We start from the raw sequence: 14,315 nt of genomic DNA on the forward strand, positions 1-14,315 counted from the left end.
AAGAAGGGGGTTCTGCTAAGAAGAACCGACCGATCAGAAGCCGGCCATCATAAAGCCGGCTACCAACAGAAAGAAGAAAGAGAGGAAAGCTTACCACGGGCGGAGGGTTGGCGCGAGAATACGGCACCTTGCCGTATCGCCAATCCCCGGCGAGCTTGCAATTGGAGATATAGTTTACCATGTATGATACCTCCGCATGAGGCATCTCCCTGGTGCTCAGCCGGCTTGGGTCGAAGCGGCCGCTCATCTGGCACATCATGTGGGGCCGGCTTTGGAGAGGAGATATCCGCCGCTCCATGAAGGCGGCCACCAAGTCGGCCCTGCTCAGGTTTTCCGACTGGATCATCACCCGAAGCCGGGAGACGGCGGCGTTCCCGGCCTGAGACAGTAGCCGGGACCGGAAACTCCATGAGGGCTGCCTCCCAGCCGGCGGGCCGGCTACGTAAGCCGGCAGGTTGACGTGGTCTCCTTGCTGGGGACGTTCTTCACGTAGAAGTACGACTTCTGCCAGATCTTCACCGACTGGATCAGGGGGATGGGCGGGAACGGATTGTTCTCGCCCGCCCTCCTCATGGCGATGAAGGCCCCGCAGGGGGCGGGCACGCCAGCGACGACGGTGCCGAGTTTGCTTTGGAAGAATTCCCCCCAGAGCTCCAGCGTGGGGAGCAGCCCCAAGAAACCTTCGCAGAGGGAGACGAAGGCCGACAGCAGCATCACCGCATTGGGCGTGAGGTGATGCGGCTGAAGGTTGTAAAACTCGAGGAAGGAGCACAGGAATCCGCTTGTCGGAAGGCCGAAGCCGCGCAGGAAGTGCGAGCGGAAGACGACCCGCTCGCCCTCCTCCGGCACCGGCGAAATATCCGTCTTCGGCGCTAGGCGGACCCGCACAAGGTTGGCGTCGGGCGGGCGCCGAGTCTGGCGGAGGAACTCAACGTGGTCCTCGTGGACGTTGGAGCCGTCCCACGAGCTCGACAGCGCCATGGGAGCAAGACGATGTGGCGGCGCGCCGGCGCTGAGACGGGAGGCTGCGGCGGCAACGAGAGGAAGAAACGAGGACGAGAAGGGGCGGAGCGAGAGAGAGCGTGCGAACCTCTGTCGCTCCCCCTCCTCCCCCTACTTATAGGCTCGCGTGGCGGAGCCGAGGAGGCGCGGCGTGGGGAAACATGGGGATCGATCGTGCCCACTCCCCCACGTCCCGCGCTTATTGCGCCTTAACGGCGAAATAAAACCGCCGAGAGAAGGCGAGCGGTCCATGTGGGCCACGGAAGATCCGCGCTCGGATCGAGGCCTGCGAGTGGCGGGCCCGGGCCTGCGGCGACGTCCCGTCGCGCGCGTGCGTTGGCAGGATTTCCTCGCCACGTGGCCCGCGTTCCCGCCTACGAGAACCAGAGCTCTCTGAAGTCGGCATACACCCGCAAAGCCGGCTCTTCAGGATGGGAAGCTGACCAAGCTTCTCGTCCCTTTGTCCGCCTCGGAGCTCGATCAGCTTCGGGGACTACTGTCGGAGTAAATAGCCATGGGTAGCCTAGCCGGCTTCCCCTGGCCCTTCTGAAAAAATTATGAGCCCGTCCGGCTCTCAAGAACCCAAGACATGGGGCCGCCTTCCCCTTGCTGGCTGTCATCCAGGCCGGCTTTCGGAAGGCGACCCAACTTTAGCCCTCATGGAGAAAGCCACGGGAGGGCCGACTTCGGGAAGCCGGCCGTGAGAAGGCCGACTCCAAGAAGCCGGCTCCCATAAAACGGTCGAGACCGTACCCTCAAAGTTTGCATCCACCTAGCGGCGATGTGACGGGGCATGGCTACAGTGGAGCCTGCCACCCCCGAATTCCGGAGCACGCCTGGCACAGTGCGCCATACGGAGTGGGCATGACCCGTCCGGCGCGGCACTGTTGCCATGTTGACCTTGGTGTCACCCACGACGGGCCGCTAGCGCGGCCCACAGATGGTGGGCCCCTTCAGGCAGAGAGACACCCAAAGGCGGCCACGCCTCCCCCCAGTCGGCCCAAGACAAAGCCGGCTCCCCGTAGCCGGCTTGCCGCCTCCCTCGAAGGAGACACCCCATTAAGGAAACAAGACGCGGTGAGGCTACAGCGGTCGCCCGACGGGCGGCGGCACTGTAGCCGTGCCTACCACGACGAAGCCCACGTCACCAAGATAGAGCAACAGTAACCAGCCGCCGACCAGGCCCTGGACAGTGGGGCCTGCTTGTCGACCAAGGAGCCGGCAGCCGGCGGGACCCACCAGTCGGCGGGCCCCAGCAGCCGGCGCAGAAGCCGGCGAGCGCAGTCACAGACGGCTGGGCCCCGCACCCAGTCGGATTACCATTGTACCCCCGGGGGTAGGCCTATATAAACCCCCCGGGGCACCCATGCAAAGGGTTCGACCCCCTGCTAGTCCTAGACACCACACAGGGAGAAGAAGCAGGCTAGCCATGCCCTTCTTCCTCCTCCCACCGAACAGCTCAAGGAGCATTGTGTAGCTACTTGTCCATCTAGTGATCATGCGGAGACCCCGCAGAGCAACAGTAGGGGTGTTATCTCCACGGAGAGCCCCGAAGCTGGGTAAGATCCGCCGGCATGCATGTCTTCGCCTTATCCCGTTTCCAGGCACTGGCGACGTCTTACTGGCTCCCACAATGATAAGCCATCTGTTGGCATATGTCGCACCTACCACCCGACAGATACCGTAGGAATACTTTGGGTGTGCCAAACGTCACAACGTAACTGGGTGGCTATAAAGGTACACTACAGGTATCTTTGAAAAGTGTCTGTTGGGTTGGCACGAATCGAGACTGGGATTTTTCACTCCGTGTAAACGGAGAGGTATCTCTGGGCCCACTCGGTAGGACATCATCATAGTGTGCACAATGTGATCAAGGAGTTGATCACGGGATGATGTGTTACGGAACGAGAAAAAGAGACTTGCCGGTAACGAGATTGAACAAGGTATCGGGATACCAACGATCGAATCTCGGGCAAGTAACGTACCTCTAGATAAAGGGAATTGTATACGGGATTGATCGAATCATCAACATCGTGGTTCATCCGATGAGATCATCGTGGAACATGTGGGAACCAACATGGGTATTCAGATCCCGCTGTTGGTTATTGACCGGAGAAACGTCTCGGTCATGTCTGCATGGTTCCCGAACCCGTAGGGTCTACACACTTAAGGTTCGGTGACGCTAGGGTTGTAGGGATATGTATATGCAGTAACCCGAATGTTGTTCGGAGTCCCGGATGAGATCCTGGACGTCAAGAGGAGTTTCGGAATGGTCCGGAGGTAAAGAATTATATATAGGAAGTGCTATTTCGGCCATCGGGACAAGTTTCGGGGTCACCGGTATTGTACCGGGACCACCGGAAGGGTCCCGGGGGTCCACCGGGTGGGGCCACCTGTCCCGGGGGGGCCACATGGGCTGTAGGGGTGTGCACCTTGGCCTACATGGGCCAAGGGCACCAGCCCCAAGAGGCCCATGCGCCTAGAGATAAGGAAGGAAGAGTCCTAAGAGGGGAAGGCACCTCCTAGGTGCCTTTGGGGGGAGGGACTCCTCCCTTGGCCGCCGCCCCCCTAGGAGATTGGATCTCCTAGGGCCGGCGCCCCCCCTAGGCTCCCTATATATAGTGGGGAAAGGAGGGCCTCTCAACCCACGCCTTGGTGCCTCCCTCTCCCTCTCCAACACCTCCTCCTCCTCCATAGAGCTTAGCGAAGCCCTACCGGAGTACTGCAGCTCCATCACCACCACGCCGTCATGCTGCTGCTGGAGCCATCTACCTCAACCTCTCCTTCCCCTTGCTGGATCAAGAAGGAGGAGACATCGCTGCTCCGTACGTGTTTTGAACGCGGAGGTGCCGTCCGTTCGGCGCTAGGATCATCGGTGATTTGGATCACGACGAGTACGACTCCATCAACCCCGTTCTCTTGAACGCTTCCGCGCGCGATCTACAAGGGTATGTAGATCCACTCCTCCCTTGTTGCTAGATGACTCCATAGATTGATCTTGGTGATGCGTAGAAAATTTGAATTTCTGCTACGTTCCACAACAGTGGCATCATGAGCTAGGTCTATGCGTAGTTTCTATGCACGAGTAGTACACAAAGTAGTTGTGGGCGTTGATTTTGTTCAATATGCTTACCGTTACTAGTCCAATCTTGATTCGGCGGCATTGTGGGATGAAGCGGCCCGGACCGACCTTACACGTAATCTTACGTGAGACTGGTTCCACCGACTGACATGCACTAGTTGCATAAGGTGGCTAGCGGGTGTCTGTCTCTCCCACTTTAGTCGGATCGGATTCGATGAAAAGGGTCCTTATGAAGGGTAAATAGCAATTGGCATATCACGTTGTGGTTTTTGCATAGGTAAGAAACGTTCTTGCTAGAAACCCATAGCAGCCACGTAAAACATGCAAACAACAATTAGAGGACATCTAACTTGTTTTTGCAGGGTATGCTATGTGATGTGATATGGCCAAAGGATGTGATGAATGATATATGTGATGTATGAGATGATCATGTTCTTGTAATAGGAATCACGACTTGCATGTCGATGAGTATGACAACCGGCAGGAGCCATAGGAGTTGTCTTAATTTATTTATGACCTGCGTGTCAACATAAACGTCATGTAATTACTTTACTTTATTGCTAACCATTAGCTATAGTAGTAGAAGTAATAGTTGGCGAGGCTACTTCATGGAGACACGATGATGGAGATCATGGTGTCATGCCGGTGACGATGATGATCATGGAGCCCCGAAGATGAAGATCAAAAGGAGCAATATGATATTGGCCATATCATGTCACTATTTGATTGCATGTGATGTTTATCATGTTTATACATCTTATTTGCTTAGAACGACGGTAGTAAATAAGATGATCCCTCACTAAGATTTCAAGAAGGTGTTCCCCCTAACTGTGCACCGTTGCGAAAGTTCGTCGTTTCGAAGCACCACGTGATGATCGGGTGTGATAGATTCTTACGTTCGAATACAACGGGTGTTGACGAGCCTATCATGTACAGACATGGCCTCGGAACACATGTGAAACACTTAGGTTGACTTGACGAGCCTAGCATGTACAGACATGGCCTCGGAACACAAGAGACCGAAAGGTCGAGCATGAGTCGTATAGAAGATACGATCAACATGAAGATGTTCACCGATGATGACTAGTCCGTCTCACGTGATGATCGGACACGGCCTAGTTGACTCGGATCATGTAATCACTTAGATGACTAGAGGGATGTCTATCTGAGTGGGAGTTCACAAGATGAACTTAATTATCCTGAACATAGTCAAAAGGTCTTCAAAAATTATGTCGTAGCTCGCGCTTCAGTTCTACTGTTTAGATATGTTCCTAGAGAAAATTTAGTTGAAAGTTGATATTAGTAATTATGCGGACTAGGTCCGTAAACTGAGGTTTGTCCTCATTGCTTCATAGAAGGCTTATGTCCTTAATGCACCGCTCAGTGTGCTGAACCTCGAATGTTGTCTATGGATGTTGCGAACATCTGACATACACATTTTGATAACTACGTGATAGTTCAGTTAAACGGCTTTGAGTTGAGGCACCGAAGACGGTTTTGAAACATCGCAAAACATATGAGATGTTTCGAGGGCTGAAATTGGGATTTCAGGCTCGTGCCCACGGCAAGAGGTATAAGACCTCCGACGATTTTCTTAGCCTGCAAACTAAGGGAGAAAAGCTCAATTGTTGAACTTGTGCTCAGATTGTCTGAGTACAACAATCGCTTGAATCGAGTGGGAGTTGATCTTCCAGATGAAATAGTGATGATTCTCCGAAGTCATTACCACCAAGCTGCTTGAGCTTCGTGATGAACTATAATGTGTCGGGGACATATATGATGATCCTTGAGATATTCGCGATGTTTGACACCACAAAAGTAGAAATCAAGAAGGAGCATCAATTGTTGATGGTTTGTGAAACCACTAGTTTCAAGAAGGGCAAGGGCAAAAAGGGATGCTTCATGAAACGGAAAATCAGCTGCTGCTCTACTGAAGAAACCCAAGGTTGAACCCAAACCCGAGACTAAGTGCTTCTGTAATAAAGGGAACAACCACTGGAGCAGAATTACCCTAGATACTTGGTAGATAAGAAGGCTGGCAAGGTCAATAGAAGTATATTGGATATACACTGTGTTGATGTGTACTTTACTAGTACTCCTAGTAGCACCAGGGTATTAGATACCGGTTTGGTTGCTAAGTGTTAGTAACTCGAAATAAAAGCTACGGAATAAATGGAGACTAGCTAAAGGTGAGCTGACAATATGTGTTGGAAGTGTTTCCAATGTTGATATGATCAAGCATCGCACGCTCCCTCTACCATCGAGATTGGTGTTTGCGTTGAGCATAGACATGATTGGATTATGTCTATCGCAATACGGTTATTCATTTAAGGAGAATAACGGTTACTCTGTTTATTTGAATAATACCTTCAATGGTCTTGCACCTAAAATGAATGGTTCATTGAATCTCGATCATAGTGATACACATGTTCATGCCAAAAGATATAAGATAGTAATGATAGTACCACCTACTTGTGGCACTGCCACTTAAGTCATATCGGTATAAAACGCATGAAGAAGCTCCATGTTGATGGATCTTTGGACTCACTCATTTTTGAAAGTTTGAGGCATGCGAACCATGTCTATTGGTGTATATGCATGAAGAAACTCCATGCAAATGGACCGTTTGGACTCACTTGATTTTGAATCACTTGAGACATGCAAATCATACCACATGGGCAAGATGACTGAAAGCCTCGTTTTCAGTAAAATGGAACTAGAAAGCAACTTGTTGGAAGTAATACATTTTGATGTGTGCAATCCAATGAGTGCTGAGGCATGTAGTGGATATCGTTATGTTCTTACTTCACAGATGATTTGAGTAGATGTTGAGTATATTTACTTGATGAATCACGAGTCTGAATTATTGAAAGGTTCAAGTAATTTCAGGGTGATGTTGCAAGATCGTCGTGACAAGAGGATAAAATATCTATGATATGATCATAGAGATGGATATCTGAATTACGAGTTTGGCACAGAATTAAGACATTGTGGAAATTGTTTCAAAACTAATACAGCCTGGAACACCATAGTGTGATGGTGTGTCCGAACATCATAACTGCACCCTATTGGATATGATGCATACCATGATGTCTCTTATCGAATTACCATGATAGTTTATGGGTTAGGCATTAGAGACAACCACATTTACTTTAAATAGGGCACCACGTAATTCCGATGAGATGACACCGTATGAACTATGGTTTAGAGAAACTTAAGCTGTCATTTCTTAAAAGTTTGGGGCTGCGACGCTTATGTGAAAAAGTTTCAGGCTGATAAGCTCAAACCCAAAGCGGATAAATGCATCTTCATAGGACACCCAAAACAGTTGGGTATACCTCCTGTCTCAGATCCGAAAGCAATAAGGGATTGTTTCTAGAATCGGTTCCTTTCTCGAGGAAAAGTTTCTCTTGAAAGAATTGAGTGGGAGGATGATGGAGACTTGATGAGGTTATTGAACCGTCTCTTCAACTAGTGTGTGGCAGGGCACAGGAAGTTGTTCCTGTGGCACCTACACCAATTGAAGTGGAAGCTTATGATAGTGATCATGAAACTTCAGATCAAGTCACTACCAAACCTCATGGGATGACAAGGATGCGTACTACTTTAGAGTGGTACGTGATCCTGTCTTGGAAGTCATGTTGCTAGACAAAAATGAACCTACGAGCCATGGAGAAGCGATGGTGGGCCCCGATTCCGATAAATGGCTCGAGGCCATAAAATCCGAGAGAGGATCCATATATGAAAACAAAGTGTAGACTTTGGAAGAACTACTTGATGGTCATAAGGCTGTTAGGTACATATGGATTTTAAAAGGAAGACGGACAATGATGGTAAGTATCACCATTAAGAAAGCTCGACTTGTCATTAAGATGTTTTCCGACAAGTTCAAAGGAGTTGACTACGATGAGACTTTCTCACTTGTAGCGATGCTAAGAGTCTGTTGGAATTATATTGGCGATTACTACATTATTTATGAAATCTTGCATATAGGATGTCAAAAAAAACATTGTTTCCTCGACGATTTTCTTGAGGAAAGGTTGTATGTGATACAACCGGAAGGTTTTTGTCAATCCTGAAAGATGCTAATAAGTATGCAAAGCTCCAGCAATCCTTCTAAGGACTGGAGTAAGCATCTCGGAGTTGGAATGTACGCTTTGATGAGATGATCAAAGATTTTGGGTTTATACAAAGTTTATGAGAAACTTGTATTTCCAAAGAAGTAAGTGGGAGCACTATAAAATTTCTGATGAGTATATGTTGTTGACATATTATGGATCAGAAATGATGTAGAATTTCTGGAAAGCATATAGGGTTATTTGGAAAGTGTTTTTCAATGGAAAGCCTGGATTAAGCTACTTGAACATTGAGCATCAAGATCTATAAGGATAGATCAAAACGCTTAATGGTACTTTCAAATGAGCACATACCTTGACATGATCTTGAAGGGGTTCAAGATGGATCAGTCAAAGAAGGAGTACTTGCCTGAGTTGTAAGGTATGAAGTTAAGACTTAAAGCTCGACCACGGCAGAAGAAAGAGAAAGGATGAATGTCGTCCCCTATGCTTTTGTCATAGGCTCTATACGGTATGCCATGCTGAGTACCGCACCTGATGTGTGCCTTGCCACATATCTGGCAAGAGGGTACAAAGGTAATCTAGGAGTAGATCACAAGACAGCGGTCAAAGTTATCCTTAGTAACTAGTGGACTAAGGAATTTTCTCGATTATGGAGGTGGTAAAAAGAGTTCATCGTAAAGGGTTACGCCGATGCAAACTTTGACACTAATCCAGATTATTCTGAGTAGTAAACTGGATTAGTATAGTAGAACAGTTATTTGGAATAGCTCCAAATGTAGCGTAGTAGTTGCATCTACAAGATGACATAGAAATTTGCGAAGTACATACGGATTTGAAAGATTCAGACCCGTTGACTATAACATCTCTCACAAGCAAAACATGATCAAAACCCAGAAATCATTGAGTCTTAATCACATGATGATGTGAACTAGTTTAGTGACACTAGTAAACTCTTTGGAAGTTGGTCACATGGCGATGTGACCTGTGAGTGTTAATCACATGGCGATGTGAACTAGATTATTGACTCTAGTGCAAGTGGGAGACTGTTGGAAATATGCCCTAGAGGCAATAATAAATTAGTTGTTATTATATTTCCTTGTTCATGATAATCGTTTATTATCCATGCTAGAATTGTATTGATAGGAAACTCAGATACATGTGTGGATACATAGACAACACCATGTCCCTAGTAAGCCTCTAGTTGACTAGCTCGTTGATCAATAGATGGTTACGGTTTCCTGACCATGGACATTGGATGTCGTTGATAACGGGATCACATCATTAGGAGAATGATGTGATGGACAAGACCCAATCCTAAGCCTAGCACAAAGATCGCGTAGTTCGTATGCTAAAGCTTTTCTAATGTCAAGTATCATTTCCTTAGACCATGAGATTGTGCAACTCACGGATACTGTCGGAGTAAATAGCCATGGGTAGCCTAGCCGGCTTCCCCTGGCCCTTCTCAAAAACTTACGAGCCCGTCCGGCTCTCAAGAACCCAAGACATGGGGCCGCCTTCCCCTTGCTGGCTGTCATCCAGGCCGGCTTTCAGAAGGCGGCCTGACTTTAGCCCTCATGGAGAAAGCCACGGGAGGGCCGACTTCGGGAAGCCGGCCGTGAGAAGGCCGACTCCCATAAAGCGGTCGAGACCGTACCCTCAAAGTTTGCATCCACCTAGCGGCGATGTGACGGGGCATGGCTACAGTGGAGCCTGCCACCCCCGAATCCCAGAGCACGCCTGGCACAGTGCGCCGTACGGAGTGGGCATGACCCGTCCGGCGCGGCACTGTTGCCATGTTGACCTTGGTGTCACCCACGACGGGCCGCCAGCGCGGCCCATAGATGGTGGGCCCCTTCGGGCAGAGAGACACCCGAAGGCGGCCACGCCTCCCCCCAGTCGGCCCAAGACGGAGCCGGCTCCCCGCAGCCAGCTTGCCGCCTCCCTCGAAGGAGACACCCCATTAATGAGACAAGACGCGGTGAGGCTACAGCGGTCGCCCAACGGGCGGCGGCACTGTAGCCGCGCCTACCACGACGAAGCCCACGTCACCAAGATAGAGCAACAGTAACCAGCCGTCGACCAGGCCCTGGACAGTGGGGCCTGCCTGTCGACCAAGGGGCCGGCAGCCGGCGGGACCCACCAGTCGGCGGGCCCCAGCAGCCGGCACAGAAGCCGGCGAGCGCAGTCACAGACGGCTGGGCCCCGCGCCCAGTCGGATTACCATTGTACCCCCGGGGGGTAGGCCTATATAAACCCCTCGGGGCACCCATGCAAAGGGTTCGACCCCCTGCTAGTCCTAGACACCACACAAGGAGAAGAAGCAGGCTAGCCGTGCCCTTCTTCCTCCTCCCACCGAACAGCTCAAGGAGCATTGTGTAGCTACTTGTCCATCTAGTGATCATGCGGAGACCCCGCAGAGCAGCAGTAGGGGTGTTATCTCCACGGAGAGCCCCGAAGCTGGGTAAGATCCGCCGGCGTGCATGTCTTCGCCTTATCCCATTTCCAGGCACCGGCGACGTCTTACTGGCTCCCACAATGATAAGCCATCCGTTGGCATATGTCGCACCTACCACCCGACATTTGGCGCCCACCGTGGGGCCAGGTGCACCGTCGTCCGGAGACCTGTTCTGGACGGGAACCCTCTTCCTCCCCCGCGAGCGTAGCCAGCCCGGCACGCCCGATGGCGCTTGCCACGACGCGCTGCGAGGCGTCACCAATGCCTGTGCAGCGAGCAGCCTCGCTGATCTCCTCGACAAGACCCTCATCGCCGACGAGCTCGCCTCCGATGCGGGCACCGACCACCTCGCCAACCTCCTCAGCCAGCTCCATGTCTCTAGCGAGCCCGCTGTGGATCTGGAGTTGGTTGGCTCCACCGATCCGATGCCTGTCGACTCCGACACGGCCTCGTTCGACACCTTCCCCACCAACGTCGCGATCTACAAGGACCCGCTTCCCCGAGCCGATGGCTGCGACGCTGTCACCACCGAGGTGATGGTCATCGGCCACGACGGAGCTGCTGACGAGAGCGCCCACGACGCCCCGTGAGCGGCGGCCCACGACTTGTCCACCCCCTCCCAGCTGATGCTGACGACGAAGCACTGGAGGCGCGCCGCCTCGCACTCCTCGCAGAGGGCCGGAGGCTGGCTTCCGTGAGGCGCCTCACCAAGGCCTACCAGCGCGAAGCTGACCGCACCGCCTTTGGCACGCCGGCCCCGGGCGGGCCAAGCCGGGCCGGCTTTGTCAAGCAACGCGGCGCCATCATCGCCAACACGCTGGGAGTCGACCGCCCAGTCTACGCCACTCCGCTTGAGAACCTGCGTGCCGCCCAGGCGGCCGTAGACGAGCTGGACGGACTGGGGGCCGAAGAGCTTCCCCACATGGCCCGACGCATCCAACAGCTGATCGATGCAGCCGCGCAGCGGCACGAAGCCGACGCCCGCGTGGAAAGCCCTCCCCCGCGCCGCGATCACGGCGCGACGTCCCGGACGCCGACTGCAAGCAGAGACCGCGCACGGCGCGAGAAAGAGCCGGCTGCCAGCCGAAGCCAAACCCGAATCTCCATCGAGCGAGACGCGGACGGCCATCCCCGAGCCATGGAATGGCGGGGCAACCCGCCTCCGCCTCGACCCCGTGGAGAGAGATATCCCACCCCACCGCCAGTGGTGCACCCGACTCTCAGCGGCCGACTAGGTCACCGCGAAGGAGTCGGCGAGAATGACGCCCGCCATCGGATCAACCGCCTGGCGCGATCCCTGGCGCTGGAAGAAGAAGACGATGTCGGTCCGCCTTGCTTCGGCCCCCGCATCCGCGACGAGCCCTTCCCCAAAGGGTTATCGCTCCCAAGAGACACGCCCAAGTACAATGGCTCCGTGAAGCCGAAAGAACTGTTGATCGACTACTCCACGGCGGTTAGCATAGCCAACGGCAACCGGCGCGTTGCCGTGAAGTACGTGCCCCTCATGCTGCAAGGCACAGCGCGGACCTGGCTCAACAGCCTCAAGCCGCACATCATCAACAGTTGGCTAGATTTCACCGAAGCTTTCATCCGCAACTTCACCAGCACCTACAAGCGGGCTCCCAAGCCCAGACAGCTCTCCTTGTGCGTACAAGGCCCCGCCGAGTCCACTCGCGATTACCTCATGCGTTGGGCCGAGCTCCGCAACTCTTGCGAAGGGGTGCACGAGGTGCAATCCATAGAATACTTCACAGCCGGATGCCGAGAAGGCACCCTCCTCAAGCACAAGCTCCTTTGCGACGAGCCGACTACCCTCGACGAGCTTCTGGACATAGCGGACAAGTACGCCACCGCCGACTCCTCGATGAAGACCGAGCTTCGGGTAGACGCGTCCGGGAAAGTACTCAACCCGGCGCCCAAGACGTCGGCTGGGGATTCCGGCCGATGCCCACACTCGAACGACCACAAGCACAAGGGCCCCGCGCCGCCTCCCGCCAGTCAGCAAGTGGCCACAGTTGAAGACGTGCCGCCTGAAGGGCGACCCGCGCCCAAGAAGCCCAAGGGCGGCAGGCCGGCTTGGCAGCCGGCCTTCTCCTACGAGCAAACTCTCGACGCCCCCTGCAAGTTCCACAGCGGCGCGAAGCCGTCCAACCACACAACCCGGAAGTGCCATTGGCTCACCCGAATCTCTAAAGGCGAGGGGCTCGCGCCGCCACCGCCTGCCGGCCCGCCGCCTCCGGCCCCGCCGCCTCCGGCCGCTCGGCCCGCAGTCGGAGCTGTGCACGACGAATTCCCCGACGAGCAAGCAACTTACATCGTCTTTACAAGCCAGCCCGAAGACCGGCGCAGCAAACACCGAGAGCACCAGGAAGTCAGCGTGGTCGCTGCCAACCCCGCCGGACACATGCATTGGTCAGAAAAGCCCATCAGCTGGAGCCGGGCCGACCATCCAGAGGTGATGCCGTCTCCCGGTTCTTATGCGTTGGTCCTGGAAGCCACCCTTGCAACGGACGGACGCGCCGCCCGCTTCTCCCGCGTGCTGATAGATGGCGGGAGCAGCATCAACATCCTGTACCGTGACACCCTGGAGAAGCTAAATGTCAAGACGAAGCAGCTCACGCCTACTCGAACAGTGTTTCATGGCATCGTACCCGGCCTGTCCTGCGCCCCCATTCGCAAGATCAAGATTGATGTACTTTTTGGGGACAAGGAGCATTTCCGTCGGGAAGCGATCTGGTTTGAAGTGGTGGACCTGGATAGCCCTTACCATGCATTGCTTGGCCGGCCTGCCTTGGCCAAATTCATGGCAGTTCCCCACTATGCATACCTCAAGATGAAGATACCAAGCACCAAAGTCCTCTGAGTGCGCAGCAGCTAGCAGCCGGCTGGCCGAGTCCCTTGTGATTGCCGAAGAAAAGAAGATGTTGGACCGAGTCGTGGCCATAGCCGGCAAGCAGTCGGCCGTGTCCCCCGACCCCAAGGAGCATGATGTTCAAGGATCTTTCCAGCCGGCCAAGGAGACAAAGAAGATACCTCTTGACCCCGAGCACCCAGAGAGGTTTGCCATCATCGGGGCAAACCTGAACAGCAAATAGGAAGGCGAGCTCGCCGATTTCCTCCATGAGAATCGGGACATCTTTGCATGATCCCCCAAGGACATGCCGGGTGTTCCGAGGAAATTCGCCGAGCACAAACTACATGCCCGAGAAGACGCAAAGCCAGTCAAACAACCCCTTCGCCGACTGTCGGAGGAGAAACGCAGGATTGTAGGGGAGGAGATAGCCCGGCTTCTGGCAGCCGGCTTCATTATGGAAGTTTTCTTTCTAGAGTGGCTCGCCAACCCGGTCCTCGTGCTAAAGAAGAACAACAAGTGCCGCATGTGTATAGACTACACAAGCCTCAACAAGGCCTGCCCCAAAGATCCCTTTGCCCTGCCAAGGATTGACCAAGTGATAGACTCCACAGCCGGATGCGAGCTGTTGAGCTTCTTGGATGCTTACTCAGGATATCACCAGATAAAGCTGGATTCGGACGACCGCCTGAAGACCGCCTTCATCATGCCATTTGGAGCCTTCTGCTACCTGACTATGACATTCGGCTTGAGAAATGCCGGTGCCACTTTTCAGCGTTGCATGCAGAAGTGCCTCCTCAAGCAACTCGGCAGAAACGCTCACGTTTACGTGGACGACATCGTGGT

Source organism: Triticum urartu, chromosome 4A (genome assembly GCF_056163025.1).
Source record: "Triticum urartu cultivar PI428250 chromosome 4A, HENAU_Tu73, whole genome shotgun sequence".
Taxonomy (NCBI): Eukaryota; Viridiplantae; Streptophyta; class Magnoliopsida; order Poales; family Poaceae; genus Triticum; species Triticum urartu.